The sequence below is a fragment of the Varanus komodoensis genome, unplaced genomic scaffold (assembly GCF_004798865.1).
Source record: "Varanus komodoensis strain SLA01 unplaced genomic scaffold, ASM479886v1 scaffold22, whole genome shotgun sequence".
NCBI lineage: Eukaryota > Metazoa > Chordata > Lepidosauria > Squamata > Varanidae > Varanus > Varanus komodoensis.
Window position 1 is genome coordinate 3,271,787 of NW_025335606.1, and position 21,895 is coordinate 3,293,681.

A 21,895-nucleotide genomic window follows, 5' to 3' on the forward strand; every position below is an offset into this window, starting at 1 on the left:
ACTTGCAGTATTGTTGAGCCAAGTATTATCCAACTTATAATGATATATTTGGTTTCTTTTTCCAGGCTGCAAAACTTGGCATTTGTCCCTATTGAAATTCATTCTTTTCTAAAGGTTTTAAGATACTTAGAGGGACCTAAATTGTACTTTGGCAACACTTCGCTTGTACCGTGCACTTCTTGCGTATAAGTAACTATAAAGTTCCTTTGGGCAGGACTTTCCTCGTTTCTTGCATGGATGTTGCTCCTGCAAGGCCTCAGGGGATGTACAGACTCAGGGAAAGAAAAGGAAACTCTCCAAAAAAGGTGGCAACCTTCTCAACACGCATTTTCTCCCTGTAAGGCTTATATGACATCTGGGGCATGGGAGGCCCATCACTCACCCACTACATGAGTGCTTGTATGTCTGGAACAGGCAGCAGGGGGCACAGTCCTCTCTGCATTCTGCCTTACAGATGAACAGAGAGCCCAGTGGCTCACTGGCCATGAGCCAAAAGGACCACACCTGGCCATGAGCTCTGGGCCACCTTCTTGGAACACTCCCCCATCAAAGGAGGCCCTGCACTCAGAAAACTAGACATCTGGGCGAAAGCTTGTGTCCAATTTTCTATGGAGAAGAACTTTCCAACAGATAGATATTGGACTAGTTCACCCCTCACTCCCACACCTATACCACACCTTTATCCTTCTATTTATTTATAACACCTTGTCTGCCAATGAAGTGATTCTCAAGGTGGATTACAAGCAACAGGTAAGCATCCAAAACATTATCTCCCTCCCTTCCTCTCTCTCTCTCTCTCTCTCTCTCTCTCCAGCAGCGGTCCTTAATCTTGACTGCTATTTCCCCTTTTGCCTGCAGTCCCAGGGCAACAGAAAATTAGAACCATGTATTCTTTCCAGAAAACTGGGAGCAATAGATGGCAAAAGAAGAAGGGGACAGCAGAGGATGAGGTGGCTGGATGGGATCACTGAAGCAGTCGGCGTGAGCTTAGGTGGACTCTGGGGGATGGTGGAGGACAGGAGAGCCTGGAGGAATGTTGTCCATGGGGTCGCGAGGGGTCGGACACGGCTTCACGACCAACAACAACAACATTCTTTCCAGCAGGCAAACACAAAGAAGCTTGTGGGAGCGGCTTCTTCTCTGGCCCACGGATGGGCTCAGGCTATTCCTCCCGAAAAGAAGACTGGACACGGACGGGGACGGGGACAGTGGAGGTAAATACAGAAAGACCATGATTGGAGCCTTCAACTGGATTCAGGAGATCTTGGTTCTGGTTCCCACTTCACCATGAAGTTCACTGGATGACTTGGGGCCAGTTGCTGCCTGCTCAACCTACTGCCTGCCTGCATGCGTATTTCATTTTTGTCCCACTGAAGCTCTCTGGGTGGTTTCCAAGAAATACAAACCAGTAACCTCCTCACGGGACTGTGATGAGGATTGCATGGAGAAGAGGAGGTTCATGTGCACTACTTTGGGCTGCTGGTTGGAAAAGGTCAGATATAAATACAGCTACTGAATGAATGCATCTTTTCCCCAAAAGACTGAAGCCATCGGGTGACTTCTAGATCGAGAGAGGGATTACTACCACTCTATACGACTCTGGTGCACCCGCAACTGGAGTATTGTGCTCAGTTTTGAGCCCCTCATTACAGGAAGGATATAGCCAGGTTAGAGTCAGTGAAGCGCAGGGCCACAAGGTTGGTGGCCGAATTGCCAGGAAAGCTCTATGAGGAGAGACTGAGGAAGCTGGTTCCTTTCAGCCTGGAGAAGAGGAGACTCAAGGGGAATAAGTTGGCGACATGCATGTATGTGAGGGGGTGTCACACGGAGGTGGGTAGAGACCTGTTCTCCCCTACAGAGGAAGGCAGAACGTGCTCCAACGGAGCAAAGCTCAGGGGGCCAAGGTCCCATTTGGATGCCAGGAAGCACTTCCTGACAGTTAGGACCCCGAGGGCATGGAGTGGGCTTCCACGAGAGGTCGTTGAGGCCCCATCGGTGCGGGTGTTCAAGGATAGGCTGGATGTCCACATGGTGGGCATGTCGTGAGCAGAGCCGGCTGGTGCCAGAGGTCAGACTAGATGGGCCAAGAGATCCCTTCTGACTCGCAATGTTTCTATGTTTCTATGTTTCCCTTCCACCCCTTAGGCCTCCATTTGGTGGGCTTCTTCAAGGCTGCTCCAAGGGGTGGAAACTTCGCTGTCTTGGGGATTTTAATTCTCCCAGTCCAGTTAACATTCTCACTGGGCTGCCCACTCCTCAGCTGTTGCTCTGGAGTTTCGTCAACTAATCCAAGGGCATTTGTCACTGGTATGGTCTTGACTATAAATCTCCGTTTCTCCCAGTGAGGCATGGCCACTTTCTGGCTGCTTTTGGTTCCGTCTAAACATGGCATTGTTGCAAACTGTTATTTGAGACGAAGGATGTTGTTTTGCATCAAAATCTTTCATTTTTAAAATCTGTTGATACTTTTAAAAAGCTATGCATTTATAAAGTGTGCATTTACATGTATAAATGACCTGCCATTGGTCACTTGTTGTGTCTTGGAGAGCTGTGCCATGTACATTACACTGTGTATTTTTTTCCAGTCAAGTGACAGTTTATTGAATCTAACAAATACATCTCATAGCTACAGCAAGGGAATGTTTCTTACGACCGGGTGGACGGCCCTCATACTCACCCATTGGCCGTCTCAGGCCTTGCCTCTGATAGTGGGATCTGGAATGGATGATGGATTCGTGCTGAGCAGAAATAATTTCCCCATCACAGCGTTGGCATGCCCTGGACCTCAGAAAAGCAGTTGCTCTGATTGCTATCCCAAATACCCTGTTATGCCCTTAAAAAAGCCATATATTTTCATGCCAAGTGATGATCATTTGTGGATCTGCAACTTTCCGAAAGGCTGTGCCGTGGCTTCGCTTTAATGAGATGCACACAATCTGCTAACATTTGCTTCAGGGTGGTGAGCTATTGCAGCTTCAGGCAGTCCTTTAAGGTGTCAGTATATTGAGGGTGCAATCCTATGCACATCTGGACAGAAAAAAGCATCCCAGAAAGAAGATGCCCATGCTGGCTGGGGAATGCTGGGAGCTGAATGGGCTTATCTCCACCTGAACCGGTTTTTACTCTAGGTAATTGTGGAGGCCCTATCCAGAGCAAGTGGGGGGGGGGCTGCTCCTCTGATCTGGCGGGGGGGGAGACACACTTGCAATTTCTCCTGCAAAATGCTGATCCATACAACGTTCAGCTGCCTTTTGAAATTTATTTATTTATTTGAAATTTTAGTATCCTACCCTTTACGGTGTCTCATGGTGGTGGTAACAGAAATAAATAAGATACAGCAACACAATCATATAAAAAATCAATATTAAAAACAATGCCAACTTTGAAAATGCTGAGGAAATAAAAAGGTTTCGGCTTGGCACCAAAATGAAAAAAGTGTCAGTACCAGGCGTACTTCTCTGGGGAACTGATTCCACAGCCACAGAGAAGGCCCTTCTCTGGATAGCCACTCTTCTGATCTCCTTCAAAGAGGGCTCCCAGGGATGGACCTCCAATCCAGATCTTAGAGGCTGGGCTGGTATATACGGAAGGATCTGCTCTTTCAAATATCCAGGTCCTAAGCTGTTTAGGGCTTTGTACATCCTCACTGCCACCTTAAATTGGGCCCAGACTTCAACTGGAAGCCAGTGCAGATGGCACAGGATCAGTGTTATGTGTGTATATCTGCTGGTTCCTGCTAGCAACCTGGCCGCTCTGTTCTGAAGTATCCAGACCATCTTCAAGGGCAGCCCCATGTCGAGCATGTGAGAAGACCTTTTAGCCCTGAGAAGATGCAACTTGCAATTCAGAAGGTCTCCGCTCACCTCATCATCTGCTAACCATTTCATAGGCTTCCCTTCACAATACTCAGGAGATAGAATGTATTCTGGACTACACACCCACCTAGCTACCCATCCAAAGTGTCTGGATGTTTAGGAGGAAGATGGTCTAGCTGTTCTTTGAACATGAAACAAATGACTACATTCTGATCATGAATACCATTTCCTTCTCATGAGTGGAAATGCGGGTGGCTGCCCTCATTTCCACTTCATCACCCACCCCATAAAATCAACTTGTTCACTAATGTTTTGCCCTTTTTTATGGACAACCTTCGGTCCATGTTCTGGTTCAGGTCTAGCTCCAGGAGCTGCAAATTCGGTCATTTCTTCTTGAAATACAAACTGTACCGATTTCCCAGTGATCTCTACACCTCCCTAGATTGCATGTTTGACTGGGGATAAAGTTATATTCATGCTGTGGAGTTAATTCAGAAAGGAATTTGGCTTAGAAGTCTCAGCTAAGCCACAAGTTATCCTGATGCTCTGGGGCAACTTCGATTAGTTTCACTGGAGCTTGTCCTGCAAAGATTCCAGTGAATGGCATATTGCCTTCTTTAAGTCACAGTCCGTTTCCTTGAAGTCTTTCCATCCCTCCCCTGAAACCAGATTGTGGTCTTGTTATCCCACTTCCCCTGTCCTTTCCCAAGGATAAAAGAGAAGACATCTTGGGGGGACTTGTTCAACAGAAAGGCTTGATTCTGTGCTTCAGCAGTAAAAATATCTACCTGCTTCCTTGGAAAAGATAACAAAAAATCTATGTTCACCATAGAGATAAGATATTAATCAGAATTGTTCCATAAGAACAGGAGCAGTTACCTTGATATGGTGCATCTCCCAGGAATTATTTTGAGATATTTGCCTTTCTTTAACTTTTTAGCTACCCAAAGCATAATACAACAATCCTCTTTTATTGATGGATTTGTTTGGCTGATTTGGTTGAATTTAGGGTCACTTTTCTCCTTCTTTCAGGATGATTAAGTAAAATGTGGCTACAATTTAATGAATATCCCCACAAGATCAAAGTGGCTTTCAACACCTGTAACTTTTCACACCTTGATTTTAACACATTGCACAATGTCCTCCAAACCCACCCTTTCATATTGTTTGCTTCCTAAAATATGGTCTGGAGGTCTCCAGGAACTCTGAGGAGAATGTCTACAGAGGTGTTCTTTTGGGTAAAAGAAGTCAGACCAGGACTCTTCTCCTTGAATGATCATTCAGGCCAAGTCCTGCTAGGCCTTGAAGTTGTACATAAATGGCAAGCCCTTGCTGAACATGCAGGTCACCTAGTTATAGATTTCCACACTATGTACTGCACCTCTCTTTCAATAGCCTTTGCTTTTTGTTCCCTCTTTTTCCTTTATAGCTGCAGCGAAATGCAAGGAAGCCAAGTCACAGGTGTTTGCTGAAGATGCCTGTCCCTTCCGATGCAGGTTCAGGCACAGTCAAGCTATTGCTAACGGAGCAAAAGGGAGTCCTCTTTTATGTTATCTAAAGCAGCGACCTATTGAAGTACTGGGAATAATTTCGGTTGGCTGAAATGTTCTGGTGGTGCAAAAAAGTCCCCTCCAAATGATGTTGGGCTGTCACTATGAACATCTGATAAAAGGGAAAAGAAGGCGTGTATGTTTGACATAGACTAAAATGTAAAATTTAGCAGTAAACGTTGATTATCTTTGGGTTGTTATCTTTATGAATAATGATATTTTGAGCCCTTCATTCCAGAAGAGGGTGGTAGCTTTCTCTTGCCAAATTTAAAGTACTCTCACACGTTCACTAACATTTTCCAGACACCTATAGCGAGGATTTGCTAATATGCCAATTTATTTCAATTTAATCAATTAATCTATTGATTTGTCCTTTAAAAGGCAGATGATTAAGCGGCGAAAAACTTTAATTGTTAGAAAGCTCTAGCAATTAACTGTGTCATGATTCCCCCCTCCCCTCACTGCTTCTTCTCTGACCTTGCTGGAAGGATTTTAAGAACCTCGCCATGAACTGTTGCGAGGCACTTTCTTTTGCCAGCAAAGTTTTCTCACACCTTTCACTCTGCATCTGAAAAGATGCAAATTTTTTTTTCCTTTCTGGCCTTTCCGGTCAGACGTAGCTGTGAGACTATCCTGGATGCAAGGCATGATTCTCACTTCTCCATCCTTCACTTCTTTCTCGGTGGTTCTGCTAAGCAACAAGCCACACATGAAAACATTACAATCTTCCAAACAGGAAAGCAGAACGTTGGGTTGGGCCTGGAGGTGAAACCTGCCCTTTGTGCATTCCAAGTAGGCCAGCGTAAGTTCCCCAAATCTCTCCACCATCCCCTTTGCCCTATACCTTTCACCCTGACCACTAGGCATCCAGTGCTATCCTAGTTGTTACATTATCCTGCCACCCCCTTCTGGCAGATAGAAGCTTTAAACTAAACTAATGCAGCCTTGCTGAAATTTAGGGCAATGGAATTTTGGCCCTGCCCTTCCTTCTCTTGCTAAGGGAATTTTGGACTGCAAAACCTCAGCACCCTTGTTTTAAAAGCAAACTTAAAGACAGCAAAAGATAGAAAGGGGGTGGAGGTAAAGAATAATCTGAAGAAATCTTTCCAAGCACATGTGTTTGCTCATAAATCGATTAATCTGTTAATTCTTTTTTAAATAGCATGAAATTTGCATTTAAATATATGCTTATCTATCTCTGAATAGATAAATATAGATTTATAGATATATAATGCATTCTAGACATACTTTTTCACAAAACAGAGGTTCATAATCTTTCTTGCATCAAAACATATGCCTTTAAACAGATTTTGCTACACTCTTTCAGCTTCAACCTGCAAAAGCCAGTGGATAACAGAGCTCCAATGCATACCTTGGGCAAATCTAGATAGATGATTTCCTGAAAGATGGAGCAGGACACCTCTTACGAAAAACATCCCAGTTGGTTTTCATAAGTGGGCCTGATTCTTATGCCAGGACTTCTGACTTATTATCTTGATGCTCACTTTGGCCTCGAAAGATTTCCTACCTGATGTGAAGTCACCATGCCTCGCCTCACCATGACACGGAAGCAACACTGTCAAAAGTTGTGTTTTACCCTTCAGATGTCAATTCCTGCCTTGACCAAGCTCAAGCGACACCATCATATCCCCTCTTTTATACTGACTCGCAGCTCTGCCTCTCCATTTCCACAGCATACTTTCCTCAACTTACTGGGTGATCCGTAATTCCTCCCCTCTGTCTCTTCTTTTACCTCCTCTGTTTATACAATCATCAAAGTGACCTTTCAACCTAATGAGGAACCAAGGTTACATGCATATGTGGACCAGCTTGGAGGGAGAATTCAAGAAGAATCATCATGCTTCTCCAGAGACATGGTTCCCACTGCCAAAAGCACTTCCACGTGCTCATGATGTGGTCACCACCCATCTGGATGGCTTTAAAAAGGACCCAAACAATGTCATGGAGGATCTCCTTGGCTAGTAGTCTTGATGGCTGTATGCTACCTCCAGTATCTGAGGGGCAGCTGGTGGGGAACATGGGAGAATGATGCTTCTGCACTCCAGCCCTCCTGTGAGTTTCTCACAGGCAGTTGTTTGACCACTGATAGACAGAATGGATGACTAGATAGACCTTGCATCTCAGCCAGCATGGCTTTTCTTGCGTTCTTGCCTGCAAAGTCTTGTCGTTGCATCCTTGATGTCCCCCCATGAGAAATAAGCACCCACACCACTGCCCCCACCTCCTGATTGTGCCTGGAGAACCAGGACTACAGATGTGTCTTTCTAGTGCATCCATTCTACAACAGGCTCTCCATGGACCAATGACTCTGGTTCTTCCGATGTGATCTTTAAACTATTAAAACAGCAGTTCCTTGTACACACCTGGGAATAAACCCCACACAGAGAATTGTAGGTGATCTAATTTTCTCCTTCTGTTATGCTGATAAGAGTGCTTTCCATGGCACTAATGCATACAGTTTCTCAGAAATGAATACCAAAGGCAGGTACTTTTTGCTAACCGGGCCCGTGAGTGCAGCCTAAATTTGTAAGTGGTGATGGTTCATAAAAGCTCCAAAACATCAGAATACGATTTCTACCACAATTAATGAAACAGTACATATGTGATTACCTTTAAATCCATTAATATATCTTTTGAATTACATAAAATATGAACTACAAGTGAAAGAATATCATGACTGCATTCTGAATTTATTAGTGGTGGCTAAATTAGCTTTTGCTAATGATTGGAAAGCACAGTAATACCATCAAAAAGAGAATGGTTAATGAAGGTTTGGGAGTTAATAAAAATGGTTTAACAAACTTTATTAGTAAGATGGTAATTTTAACTGCACTCAGTGAAATATGGAGACAAAGTTTGCTTGATATGGCAACAGAATATCGGATTAAATAATACAACCTGACAGCTGATAAATCTTTAAACATTTTGCCCTCATGCACTGAAAGAGTCGGCTATGTATGGGTATGCTTGTGTTCTTAATATTTCTTGTAGATTTTATGACAACAGCCAATTAAAAGTATTTTCTCCTGTCCATGTTTGGTCCTGGGAAGTCAGATCCCAGATGGAGGAGGTTAGGATGGTAGGTTTGCTAGGATTGGTGTAGAATTAATATTTATAATATCTACACAAAGCTGCACAATTTTGCCTCCCTCCCAGACAATCAGTCAATCCTGCCTGATTCCACCATCCAAACATACATAACCAGCATGGGAAAGATCCAACTGAAAGAAAGTGATACACATAATGTTCCACGTACGTTGAGTCCTACCTACTTAGTATAAATTCTAGTTCATCCTGAATTTCTCAGCTTTTCTTTAGATATGGCCCGCCATCACCAGCCTTGAGAAATTATTTTAAATACAGTGGCAGTGACTGGGAAGATCTTGAAAACCAAAGAACAGGCAAACTCTGGACCAAATCTGCTGTCCCAGCAATTCTTGGAAAAAACCTGCCCCACCCCAAAATTGCATATGACCTAGTTTGAGAGGAAAAGAACCCTAGTTTTTTCTTGGTGTAGAATGCCATTCTTTAAAGTAAGGACCCAATCCTATGCATGTTTGGACAGACATGCCTCAACATATGTAGGATTGCCCCCTTAATCAGCATGGGAACTGGGGCTGGGGTCTTGCTTTCTTGCTTGTTAGATGGTTTTTCATCTTTTAGAAACAGCCCCTTGACACTCAGAAATGCACTTCATGCCAGAGGCACTTCCTGAAATACCCTGGGGAACAACCCATCAGGTCGCATAGAATCACTCCCTAAATGTGGCTGGACTATGCGGCCCTCTGCCTGCTTTTCAGGAAATGGGAGTAAAGTGGAAATGTCCTGACTCCTCTCCAAGCAGCTTGGCTTCTGTGAAGCTGCAGAAAGATACTTGGTCTCCCTGTGAGCAGGACAGAGCATTTCTTAAGCGAGTTTTTTTTTCTTTTTCTTTTTAAGGCTGTGAGGGCAGGAAGCCTGTAGCTACTTTGTGAGGTTCTGTGAGGTCATGGAGACCTCTCAGCTGAAAGTGCCATGGAAACCATGGGATTCCTGAAATATTTTGGGGAGATAATTGACTGAAAAGCAGTCTGCTGAGAAGTTACTCTCATCTGTACAGGCCAAGAGCAGGGTTTCTGGACCAAGGATAGCTCTATTCTGCTACCTTTTCTGTCTAGCCACTGCAGGTATCGCATGTCATTCGAACTTTTTGGGAGAAGCAGGCTTCATCTGGCCACTTTTCTTTTGAAAAGAAATGTAAGAAAATAAATAAATAAATAAATAAATGTCCTTATTCCCAAATTGGGAGTCCATGCAGCTTTCTTCACATACTCCTGGTTACATATACTGCAACCAGCATCCATTGCTAAGTGAGTGAGCATTTGAAAAGCTCTTTTTCATGGGAAAAGCATTCAGAACAGAGTACCCGGGGTGCAGTTGTTGTTGTTAGTTGCAAAGTCAAAGTCATCACAACCCCATGGACAACATTCCTCCAGGCCTTCCTGTCCTCCACCATCCCCCAGAGTCCACTCAAACTCACACCAACTGCTTGAGTGACTCCATCCAGCCACCTCATTCTCTGCCGCCCCCTTCTCCTTTTGCCGTCAATGGTTCCCAGCATTAGGCTGTTCTCCAGGGAGTCCTTCCTTCTCATTAGGTGACCAAAGTATTTGAGTTTCATCTTCAGTATCTGGCCTTCTAAAGAGCAGTCAGGGTTGATCTCCTCTAGGACTGACCAGTTTGATTGCCTTGCGATCCAAGGGACTTACAGGACTGCAAAAGGAACAAAGTCTCCTCTAAGGAGAAGTGCCCTGCTCCATCTCTGCAATTATAATCCAGAATAATCAATTTGGAACAATCAATGACCCACTCACAGCTGGTGCAAACTAATATCTGAGTGAGCTGAGTGAGATGTAGGATCATCAGATGACAAACCAATCAGAGTTCAAAATTTAAGATTCATGGCGATCTTATGTAAGGATGGGCCAACAAAGAATTATCACAATAGCCTAGTCGAGGCTTCAGCGAATGGGGCGGCATAAAAATGTTTTAATAAATAAATAAATAAATAAATAAATAAATAAAATAGTCCTTTGAACACATCTTGAAGCTCAGCTCACGGCCTTTGTTTGCATTCTTTTACCATTTTGCTTGAAAGAGGAAAAACTCACATTTTTGAAGTGTGCTGAAATGCACACTGTTCTTCCAGAGTAAAGGATGCAAATGAGCTTTTTCTCAAGTGCGAAGGCATGTTTGGGGATTTGTAAACATTGCTGGAGAACAGATTCCCTTACTTGCACTCTTGCTTGGGGTGCAAACAGGACAGAAATTAAATTCGCTTGTATCCTGTCTACAGGAGCACGGCAGTTTTTCAGCGGTAGCTCGCCAATTTCTCGAACAAACTTTTGTGGGCTGTTCATTTGGCCTTCTTCCTTTTTCTGACATTTCCTAAAGAAAAAATTGGCTGCAAACATTTTGCTATTTGTGGTGTTGTTGAGATTTAGATTTAAATTTTGTTCTAGAGTCTCTTACTGATTCGGAGTAAAGTTACTGAAACACAGTTAAGATCTATAAAATAAATAAGGAAGCAAGCATCCGATGTTCAGAAGAATGTTCTTAATGGATATTCAACAAGTATAGGTCTCCTTGTATCACATGTTTGCTGAATTCTAAGTCCAGGGGGACCTAACTGCAACCTGAGGTCATCTTCTGGGGTCCATTCCCAAAGCCCCTTCCTACGTAAGTGAGGTGAGCTTTTCAGTTGAAGCACCCCACTTTTAGAATAATTTCCCCAAAAAAGTCCCTGGCATCTGCTTTGTATTCTTTTCAGCACCAGGTAAAGACCTTTTTCTTTTCCCAGCACTTTAACCATCTAAGTTTTCAATGTTGTTTTTATACCTCCCATTGTATTTCTGTATTGCCACCGTGTTTCTGTGCTGAATGTTAGCAATTGCAATTATGGTGTTGTTCTTTTAATTGTACTGTTGTCTGTGTGTCTTCTAAACTTTCGTTTAATTGTAACTTCTGCGAATTGCCCAGAGAGCTTCAGCTACTGGGCAGTATATAAAATAAATTAATAAATGAACAGACAGACACTGGGCAGATTTTTCTTTTGGGGACTCTTTGGAGATGACCTGGATCCACCAGTGTTGCTTTCATGGGTCAGTGTTGGGAATGTATGAAGAATTCATTTCGGTTTGTGCTAGATGAGGATTCACTTTGCTCCTTCCGATAGGAACACAGTCTTAGCACAATCTGAGATTGACTTCACACATCTTAGAATTTGCAGGAAAACCTCTCTCTCTCTCTCACACACACACACACACCTGTTTGACAGGATGCATACCTTTGAAAAATATAGAAGACGGTGAGAAACTGTGAAAAATACATTATACACAAAATACTTTATCATTATCCTTCCACTTATTAACAGTGATTGGGACTCAAGGCAGCTACAACATTAAAGTTCATACAATTAAAACCTTCAAAGTAAACAAAAGTTAAAATGCAATTAAATCAATTAAATGTTAAAACTGAACCACTACCCAGTTCAAAAACACTACCAAAATATAAACAGTCAAACTCATCCAGCACAAACTCACAGGCCATTCCCAAATGGCTGCTGGAATAAAAAGGGTTTTGCCTGCTTATGGGAACTGAATGGGGAAGGCACCAACCCAGTCTCCCGGGGATGGGTACATCAGTGGAAGAAGAATGTATATAGTTCAACGATATGCATAATTAATCCATAATCTGAAAAAATATGCATGAGAATAGGCAAAGATTTTCATGCAAAAGAGAAGGAAAAACAAAGACAATTTGATGGGAACCAGCTTCCAGATGGAATTCTGAGAACTTCAATGAACTTTAGTTTGGCTGACCTGCTTTCTCCTACACACTCACTTGCTCCAGTACTTATTTTGGGGAGCTGTTGATTTTTCATCTAGTTCTTTAAAATGAGAGAAGTGAGAAATGGAAGAGGAGAAAAAGAAAATGAAGGAGGAGGAGAAGCAGCAGCTGGAATTATTGCCAATGGGACAGAGACACACATTTCTTTTTGCAGCAATGAATCTTTCCCCAAGAAGAAGTTGCTTGAAATTCTTTACATTAAAAATAATAATAATAAAAAGAAGCAAGGTCCACAGGGATTCCAAATTTCACTTCGATTTTTAGCTGAGGCATATTTTCCCCCTTTTATCAAACGCTTGGTGCTGTAATGTGATAAGGGCCCCATGCAGACCATAAAACTAATTTATCATCTGTAAGGTGTACAAAGAAAATGGTAACTGCCTGCTTGTCTGTTTGACATATGAGGTCATTTTTGCCGCTAGCTTTCTAATACTGAGCAATTTTATCAGCTATTTATATACATTAATTGCAGGCACCCATATGCTTGCCGCTGTATTTAATAATGCAACGCGGTGAATATGCATTCCTTAAGTTTCAGCAAGCGGCATGCATCTTTTATTTAACTGTTTGCTTTGCCTATTAAAGCCCATTACTCAACCATGCAGTGTTGCGCGCGCGCGCGCGCGCGCGCGCACGCGCTCTCTCTCTCTCTCTCTCTCTCTCTCTCTCTCTCTCTCTCTCTCTCTCTTTCTCTCCCACCACAAACACACACACATTTTTTTAGAGTCTCATTTGCCAGGTAAAAGGTAGTGGAATGAACAAGACCACCTCAATTGTCCCTCAGGACATGGCAGTAAGTCCAGTGAAACCAAGTCCAAGGACCAGTTAATACTGCTAAGGAAAAAGGATTAGTGAATGAGTCCCCGCCACCCCCAAGGGATCATTACACGTTCATGGTCTGTGGTGCCCCTATAAGAGGGTTCTCCATCACTGCACCGCACGTGGAATTAAACACCAGGCCCCATCCTGACTTTAATTCCACCTTGGGTAATGGTGCCATTGACTCCGCTGTAAGGCATTTATGTATTACATTTGCAACCCTGGTGAGCTTCCCAGGCAGTCGTCCATGTAGATGCAGAACTGGGTTGAATTCTGATAAATGTCTTGTCATTATGGGATGGCGGTCCCCTTCACGCTCACACGCAAAGACGTGGAGATCCAGGGCATGCATGACCCTGCATCACTGGAGAACATGGGTGAATTTTGCATGGGTTTCCTGCTATGATCAGCAGACCAGGGAGAGGAGGGAAGCCGAACGGTTGGGAGTAACCAAGAAAATACGTTCTTGTATGCTGTGGCTTATCAGCAGTGGGCCAAGGCTTTAGGGAGCTGCTCTGTGATTCTTAGGAGAACTTACTGGAATAGGATGCTCAAGCTAAGGCAACTGAGGTTGGGAGGGGGCATCTTTTGCTGTAGAGCATGTTTTGCATACAGGAAGTTGCATGTTTGGTCTGTGCAAGGGCTTATTACCTCCTTGGCAAAGGTGAAGTGCAAAGTGAAGGAGCGGGATTGCAGCTTGAGACCGATAGGCAAATGTTCAAGGAACAGCTAGTTAGTGAATGGATTCAGATATTCCAGCCCCAGGAAACTGCAACCTCAAAGAACTGGCAAAAGAACTCCCAAAACTACTCTCTATTAAAGCTGAGAAAGAATGGACGATGGGAGAAGTGCCAGATGACTGGAGGAAAGCCAATGTTGTCCCTATGTTCGAAAAGGAGGAAAGGGGCGAGCCTGGGTAACTACAGCCGTTACTCTGACATCAATCCCTGGGAAAACTGGGAGTAGATAACAAAGCTTTCAAACTGCAGTGATTACTAGTGGCCAGCATGGAGATCAAGTCCTGGCTGAGTGACCTGAGCTCAGTCTTTGATTAAGGAACCTCCCTGGTGGATGGTGAGAAGGAACGGTTGGACAGAATATATCTTGACTTTAGTAAAACTTTTGACAAATGCCCCATGACAGCCTGATTTGCAAAGTAACTAAAAGTGAGCTGGAGTAGGTGGATCCAGAGTTGGCTTCAGAACCAGACTCAGAGAGTGTCCGTTAATGGCACATTCTCAAACAGGGGAGAGGTAACAAATGGGGAACCGCAGGGTTCAGTCCTGGGCCAAGCGCGCTCCAAAATTTTTGCGAACGATTTGTTCGTGGGGAAATGCAGGATACACTTATCATATTCACAAATGGCACAAACCTGGGTGGGATATCTAATGTCTCAGAAGACAAAAACAAAGTTCTAACTGTACTTGACTGGTTGCAATGCTGAACTGAAAAGAGCAGAATGAAATTTAATAAGGATGTATACGAGGTTCTTTTCCAGGGTGGGGTGGGGGCGCAGCTTGCTTCATTACGAGAGAGGGATGCTTGTCTCCACAATACTGCGAGTGGAAGCATCTTGGAATTTGGTAGATCACAAGCAGATGAGTCAACAGTGCAATGTGGATGCAAAAAGGCAAACACTATTTTAGGCTGCATTAGAAGAAGTATCATTTCAAAAACATGAGAAGTTCTAGTTCGACCTCATCTGGAGTCCTGAATCCAGTTCTGGGCACCACAGCTTAGGAAAGAAACAGCCAAACTGGAATAATTCAGGGGAGGGCAGCAAGGATGATCCAGCAAGTGGCAATAATACCCTATGAGCAAAGATGGAAAGAACTGGGCATGATTCGCCTCAAAAAAAGAAGATTGAAGGGAGATATGATAGCACTCTGCAGGTACTTGAAAGGCTGTCACAAAAAGAAAGGCCAGGATCTCTTCTCAATCAAGCCAGAGTGCAGGACACAGAATAATGGGCCAAGATTACAGGAGACAAAATTCCAGCTGAACATCAAGAAAAACTTCTTGTTCAAGTAATGCATCAATGGAACCCATGACCTAGGGAGGCTGTGGGCTTCCCCACACTGAGGCATTCAAGATGCAGCCATCTATTAGAAACTGTTTAACTCGGAGTCCTGGATGGAGCAGAGTATTGGAGTTGATGACTTAGAGTTAACCCTTCCAACTCTAGTATTCTCTGATTCTGTGAATCTCCAGCATATCTAGGTAGGGTCCGAAAAACTCCATCCTGAAACCCTGAGAGCAGCTGCCAGTCAGTGTCAGCAATGCTTGGCTAGATGTTCTAAGGCTTTAAAGCAGGTTTCTGTGTTCCTATGATTCAGAGGCAAGGCAAATGTAAATGCTGCCTGAGAGCTGAGACATTGGTAACCTCACCTCATAGAATAGCAGAGTTGGAAGGGGCCATGAAAGTCATCGGGTCACAAATTGGCCATACAAATGCAAACAATAAAAGATACCATCCAAAATGTGCATTTCCCTCCTTAAGCAAAAGTGTGAAAAGGCATAGCCTTCAAGGATTTGGAGGACAGTTGTGCATTTCGTGAGTTTGCACAAGTGCTGAAGGGTGTAAATGAATATAAGCATCTTTGCGCACAGTCTGATTCTGTCCATGGGCAGTTATTGGAGCAAAAGTGACCTGGCATCCACAAAATGTGGATAAAATGGATCTTGGGGTCTACTCCAAGGAAGACCAGAGACTTAATCAAGGCCAACACAGCCAGCCCAGGACTGAGCATTGCTAGCCACAGGGGCCCAGAAATTTCTTCTGTTGAAGAATGCTCAACACAGGTGCACCTTGCTGGGATTATGAAGTTGCTTTGGGTCACTAGGAATTACAGCGTGAGAGCAGCACTCCCTGGAGACAAGGGAAAGTATCCAGGGCAGCGTGGATGCCTTCTGGATCCACCAATACCAAGCTGGTTCCTCAGTGGCAAAGTCATGCCCGACTCTTTGCAACCCCATGGACAGCAATCCTCCAGCTTCTCCTGTCCTCCACCATTCCCCAGAGTACACCCAAGCCCACACCCTCCTCTCCAGTGACCCCATCCAGCCAACTCAACTGCTGTTGTCCCCTTCTCCTTTTACCTTCAATCATTCCCATCATTGGGGTCTTTTCCAATGAGTCCTTCCTTCTCATTAAGTGGCCAAAGTATTTGAGCTTCAGTTTTAGTACCTGACCTTCTAAAGAGCAGTCAGAGTTGATTTCCTTTAGGATTGACTGATACGATCTCTTCACAGGGAGAAACTCCTCTTGAAGTAACTAGGAGCAAGCCAAGGTGCCCATTTCCAGAAGGAGGCAGATCAACAGAGCTCCTCTAACTTGTCCTGGTTCAGAAGCAAGTATTTTCCACTCAATGCTGGGCTTTCTCTAAGGAATCCTAACTGACTGCTCTGTTAGTGGTGGGTCCCATGGACATAGAGACACGAGCAGAAGCACATCATGAGTATCTGATAGACCCAGGTTCTGCTGTGACTTCATGGCAAGACTTGGAAATGTTACCCAAATCTGCAAAGAGGAGGCATGGAGCTAGCTAAAAGGCAAAGCACTGGTCAGGATTCCATGGAATGTTTTCCCAGCAAACTAGATTTGTCCTGGCCCAAACCAGAAAGGAGGGCCAGCTCCTCTTTTTGACTCACTTTCCTATGGCTAGGTGGAAGGATTCCTCCGTGGTTGCTTACAACTCATTTCCCACTCCACTCTGCTCTTGAGGTATGCCAGTCCTTCTTATTTTGTTCCGCAAGATTGTGCTGCTGAGTCAGAGAGAGGGCTTTAACCTGTGTGTCTGGGCATATTTCACAGTTTTAGAAAAATAGAAACAGAGTGAGCCAGAAGGTGCCTTCCTGGGCCATCTAGTCAGCTCACTGACGGGGTTTCAGCCACCTCCTGTGGAAGCCATTTCATACCCTAGGGGTCCTAACTCAGGAAGCACTTCCTGGCATCTAACTTGAACCTTGGCTAATACAAAGAAGTGTGAAAACTGTGTTTAGGTCATTTGGGGAAAGGTTTCAGGCTTCTTGCTAATTTCTTCAGAGACAGGAAAGGAAGCACACCCACACAAATGCGGGAGAAAGTGAAACTTACAGATCCACCAACCCAAGGAGAGGGTTTTGAGCACTTTCCTTTCCAAAGTCTGGTATTCAATCATGTGTATTCAGCCAAGATACTGGTGTTGGATCAGGGTGGCCACGATAGGCTCCTCTTCCTAAGGAACCGGGTAGCAGGCAGACTCAATGGTTCCAAGGTAGGAACTGGTTGAATTTGGCCAATGCAAATGTGAGAATTCCATGAAGTTCATTTTTATTTCCATGTAGGTCACTTTACTATGACCTACTTTTTAATAAATGGGAGAAAGAGTCCTGGAAGGTTGTTTGTTTGTTTCTTTGCTAATGAATGTGTGCAAAAGTGAAACTGACATATTTTGCTATTGCTGCTACCAGGTCCGTGCCCAATACATCTGGGGGCAGAATGAAGTGAGAGCCATGTTTCTAACTGAGCTGATTTATGGGCATGGTATTGTGATGCAGACAGTTTTGTGAGTGGTTACAGAGAATCACCAGGTCTGCTCTGTCCTTCTGATGCAGCTGCAAAGATGCTATTTCTGTAAAGAAGCTGTAAAGAAGTCTGCATGAACATACATAAGAAATTTTGTGTGCATTTCTCTAAACTTTTCTATGCATTTTTGCCAAATGCACACATTTCAGGCAAGCAATTTTCCTAATATAATGCATGTTCATGTCCAGCTCCTGATATATACATATTTGGATTTCTGAGCACTACTCCAGCATTCAGAGAGCTTCAAATTTTGAAGGATGGGTTTGCATAGAGGTCCAGAAGTGTTAAATCAAATAACTTTGCATCAAAATGTGAACTGAACACATTCCTCCCCTTCTCTATTTTTAATGATGTCAAGTTTGTGTATGTCACTCTCTCTGTTTTTCCCTCTCTGAAATCTTCCCAACCGAATGTCTAAAACATTTAGTGTGATAGGAAACATGTTCAACATATTCTTTTACATGGTGGTAGTAAATATGCAAGAGGGGTAGAGATGCATCACACACACACACACACACACACACACACACACACACACGGATGATGATGTTTTAATACCAGTGGTCTTAAGTTGCCAGTGGCTCCCTGTCATAATTGACTAATACCACCCAGGATGATAACTACTTCTGCTGATAGCCGCATCAACGCCTCAAACACTGTGGATGTTTCTTTTCCATCTCGGTATGAGAAACTTATATGCAGCAGCCAGCGGTGCCCTCGGGGAAGAATATCAGCTGTCTCAGGAGAGAGGGAGAGAGAGAGAAAGGAAGGCTTATCAAGAGGAGGGAGGCCATGGGGAAAGTCACTGCAGAAGCAGCCCTCGTGTCTCAGGTTCACCTGTCTGAAGCCATCATCAGCAGAACGGAGGCAGAAATTACAGACATGGCCACAGGCGGTGGAGCTGGTGTGTGGCGGGGGGAGTGGACGGAGATCTTCTGATGATTTGATCATGGGCAGGTGGCGAATGAGGCAGGATCTGAAGAGACGCAGGGGAGCGAACATCCATGAAAAGTTTAGAGGCTGGTACATGCGCAGGGAGGCTGACAGCTGTCTCCTTATGCAGGGAGCCAAATGGCTGGAACCAGAAGCCCCGCGAGTCAGGTCCGGCATGTCGGTCCTTGCACCAAAGGGCTGCTGGGTCAAGGGTTTCCAAGCCAGAATCCATCACACTGGCCCCAGCTCCTCCTGAGACTGGGAGCTCAGCCATCTAACTCAGCCAGTCTCAAGCTCCTGCCAGCACTACTCTTCCAGTAGGGGTGCTACTGCTGTTCCCCTTGGATTCTTGAGTTCTGATTGATCTGGTCTCCCCCTTTCCCGCAAGGGAGACTTCCAGTGTTCCATCTTTTTTATTTCACAATTGTGCACAGAGCACCAATACTTGTGCGGTTTTCAGTTCTTCATTCTACCTTTGTCTAGGTGGGCATAAATAAGCCACTGCCCACCCCCCAGAGCATCAAATGTGTTTATGTCAATGCTCTTGTTTTGCATGGTGTTTAGCAATGCTGCTGCAGATCAAGAGAAGTCTGGAGAAAAGGCTGGATGTTTGCATCAAGATCACTGTGCCATAGTGCTCATCCATGGGCACGTTTGCACATAAGAAGGATGGGAAAATGCAACTGCATGGAAGGAACTACAATCCACAATAAATGGTGTGTGCTCTGATTTCAGAGATGATTTTCAAAGCTGTCCAGTAAAGCCAGATTCTAGAAGAAGAGGAACTCAGGACCAGTTGTGCAGAGAACATTTTAAAATGTAAGAGCTGAGCCTAGTAGTGCCTAAATCCCAAGTCCCAGGGAGAATCCATACTCATGCCCTAGATTAGATAGACAGACGGACGAACAAGATCGAAGTGCAAAAGACATTCTATTTATTCACTAATTATGCTCACAACAGTTAACACAAAAACACAAAACATCCAGAACAAGCCACGAATGAAATCTAGGGATATTGGAGAAATTCATCATGGATTCATCAAATTATCAAATCGTTGAATAGTAGAGTTGGAAGGGACCAAGCAGGGACCAGCTATTAGGTCTGACTGGCAGGTCACCCGTTTACACCATCACACTTGCATGACTGTCCAAATGCTTTTTGAATGAGTTGGGATTCCTGTTAATCCAGTCTGTGGATTCCAGAGCACGACTGGATTTTCCCAAGTCATGCAGATTCCACAGACTTTCAGACCCCCTTTCCCCATTTAAACTTTTGAGGAGCATCTGGACAAATTGTACAAGTTTGCAGTTGTGCTGATTCTCTGGATACATGAACAAAAATCTGATTTCATCCCTGAGCAGGTGGTGACAATCCAGAAAACAGAGATATAATGGATTTCCCCACATCCATGAATCCCTAATAAAGTCTCATAACCATGTTAATGAGGCATGGGTACCGCAATCCTGTGCTTATTTACTTAGGAGTAACCCTCATCGATTTCAGCAGTGCTTACTTCTGATGGCATAGATTGCATTTGTAAAACACCTTGAACCTAAACAAAAGAACTTCGGCCAGTACAAACACATCATTTAGCTTTTAATTACAAGTGCAAATGATCGTGCTAGGATGGGTTACCATTTGCACTGCTACTATCAAGTAGGAACCTAATAAAGAGGATTATTTGGTTGTTTTCCTCATTATCTGATGTCCTCGATACTCTAATGCAAGCAATCGTAAGAGACTCATGTGCAGAAAGGGAATGATGTTGTTGCGAATGGAAGAGGCTGTGATTTTTGGCATGGTTGCCATTCCCAGGGTGGCCCTGTCTCTTTCAATGAGGACTGTGAGGCCTGGGAAATGAAGTCCGCCAACATAAGGATGATGGAGAAGGAGGAGCTTATCTCACAGTCTGCATCTCCAGGTGTTCAGGCTAACCCTGGGAACCAACAGGGGTTGGAAGTGATGGGAAGGGACATGGGAGAGGAGCCAGAAGAGCCAGGTCCAATCAATGGAGCTGGGGTCAGACTAGATGACCTGGGAGGACCCTTCTAACTCACTCTGTTTCTATGTTTCTGTGTATCTATGTTGATCCCATGATGTGGTGTTGGGAGAGAAGGGCTAGTTCTAGAAAGCTTCTCCAGTGGAGTCCAGTTGACTGAAAAGAAGGACTCTCAGAAATAGCTTCTAGTTCCTGTTCAACAGCCTGCTCTGTGCATGCTCAGAGAGTCTCTCTGTTGGTTTCACAGTTTGCTGACTGTGTGTTGGAAATAAAGTGCTTTTTGCCGAAGAACTGTCTGTTGTTTGAAAGGAAGGAAGAGGAAACCCAGCCCTCGACAGACGCGCACCTACTTGACTTTGCCTCTAGAGACATCTCCTGCGATAAATAAGTCATTCCAGGGTGTTCTGCACTCTCCATCTCTTAAACTCATGGGGAGTTCTGTGGCCACCCTTTAATGTAGGGATGTTGACTCTCCTAAGACCAGATTCCATTCTGGAGAAGCTCTTGTGAGTCACATCCCAGTTGCGGGGGGGCGGGGGGAGGTCAAGGGCTAAAAGGGTTGTGTACGCTATAGTACTACTGTAGCTCAAAGTCCTTGCTGCTGGTAACTAACCAATAAGAGAGGAATTCCAAACTTTTGGAATAAGGGGAAGACCTGCACAGACTCCAGGAAGCCATCAAAGAACTGGTGGTTGGGAGAAGCGGGGAGGGTCCAGATGAGGAGAATCTGGCTATCTGGGGAGCCCCAGAAGGCCCAGTGTGGGCACAGGTGGGACCCCAGTCCTGATGATTGGTATCCTTCTTTAAGAGGAGTGGTTTCTTCACAAGGAACGCATGCAGGATGCACATGGAGCATTGCTGAAATGCATTGTTCAGTCACAGGTGTGCAGGCTGAAAAGAGAGGAAGAGGCAATCCAGTGAATATGCAGGGCTGCTCCCAAAAACTCTTGTTAGGACTCCTCAGGATCCTAGAAGATGTTCCTACAGGCCATCCCTCCCCTCACCTGCCCCCAGAGAGTGAGTGAGAGAGAGAGAGAGAAATTCAAATTCAAACACACGTATCCTTTTTCCCCAGATGAAAATGTGTAACAGAACAAAACAAAAACTTGCAAAATGAGCTAAACGAGCTCTTGGGTAGGTGGCATATGCACGACTGGGAATCTGGCCACTCATCTCTAATCTGCAAGCCTGAAAAACATCTGGAATGCACTCAGTGTGCAGCAGAAAACTGGCAAACAGATGAGGAAGCTTAACCATCTTCCTTCCTCCCCTAACTCCTCTTTCCAAGGGAATCCTTCCCATT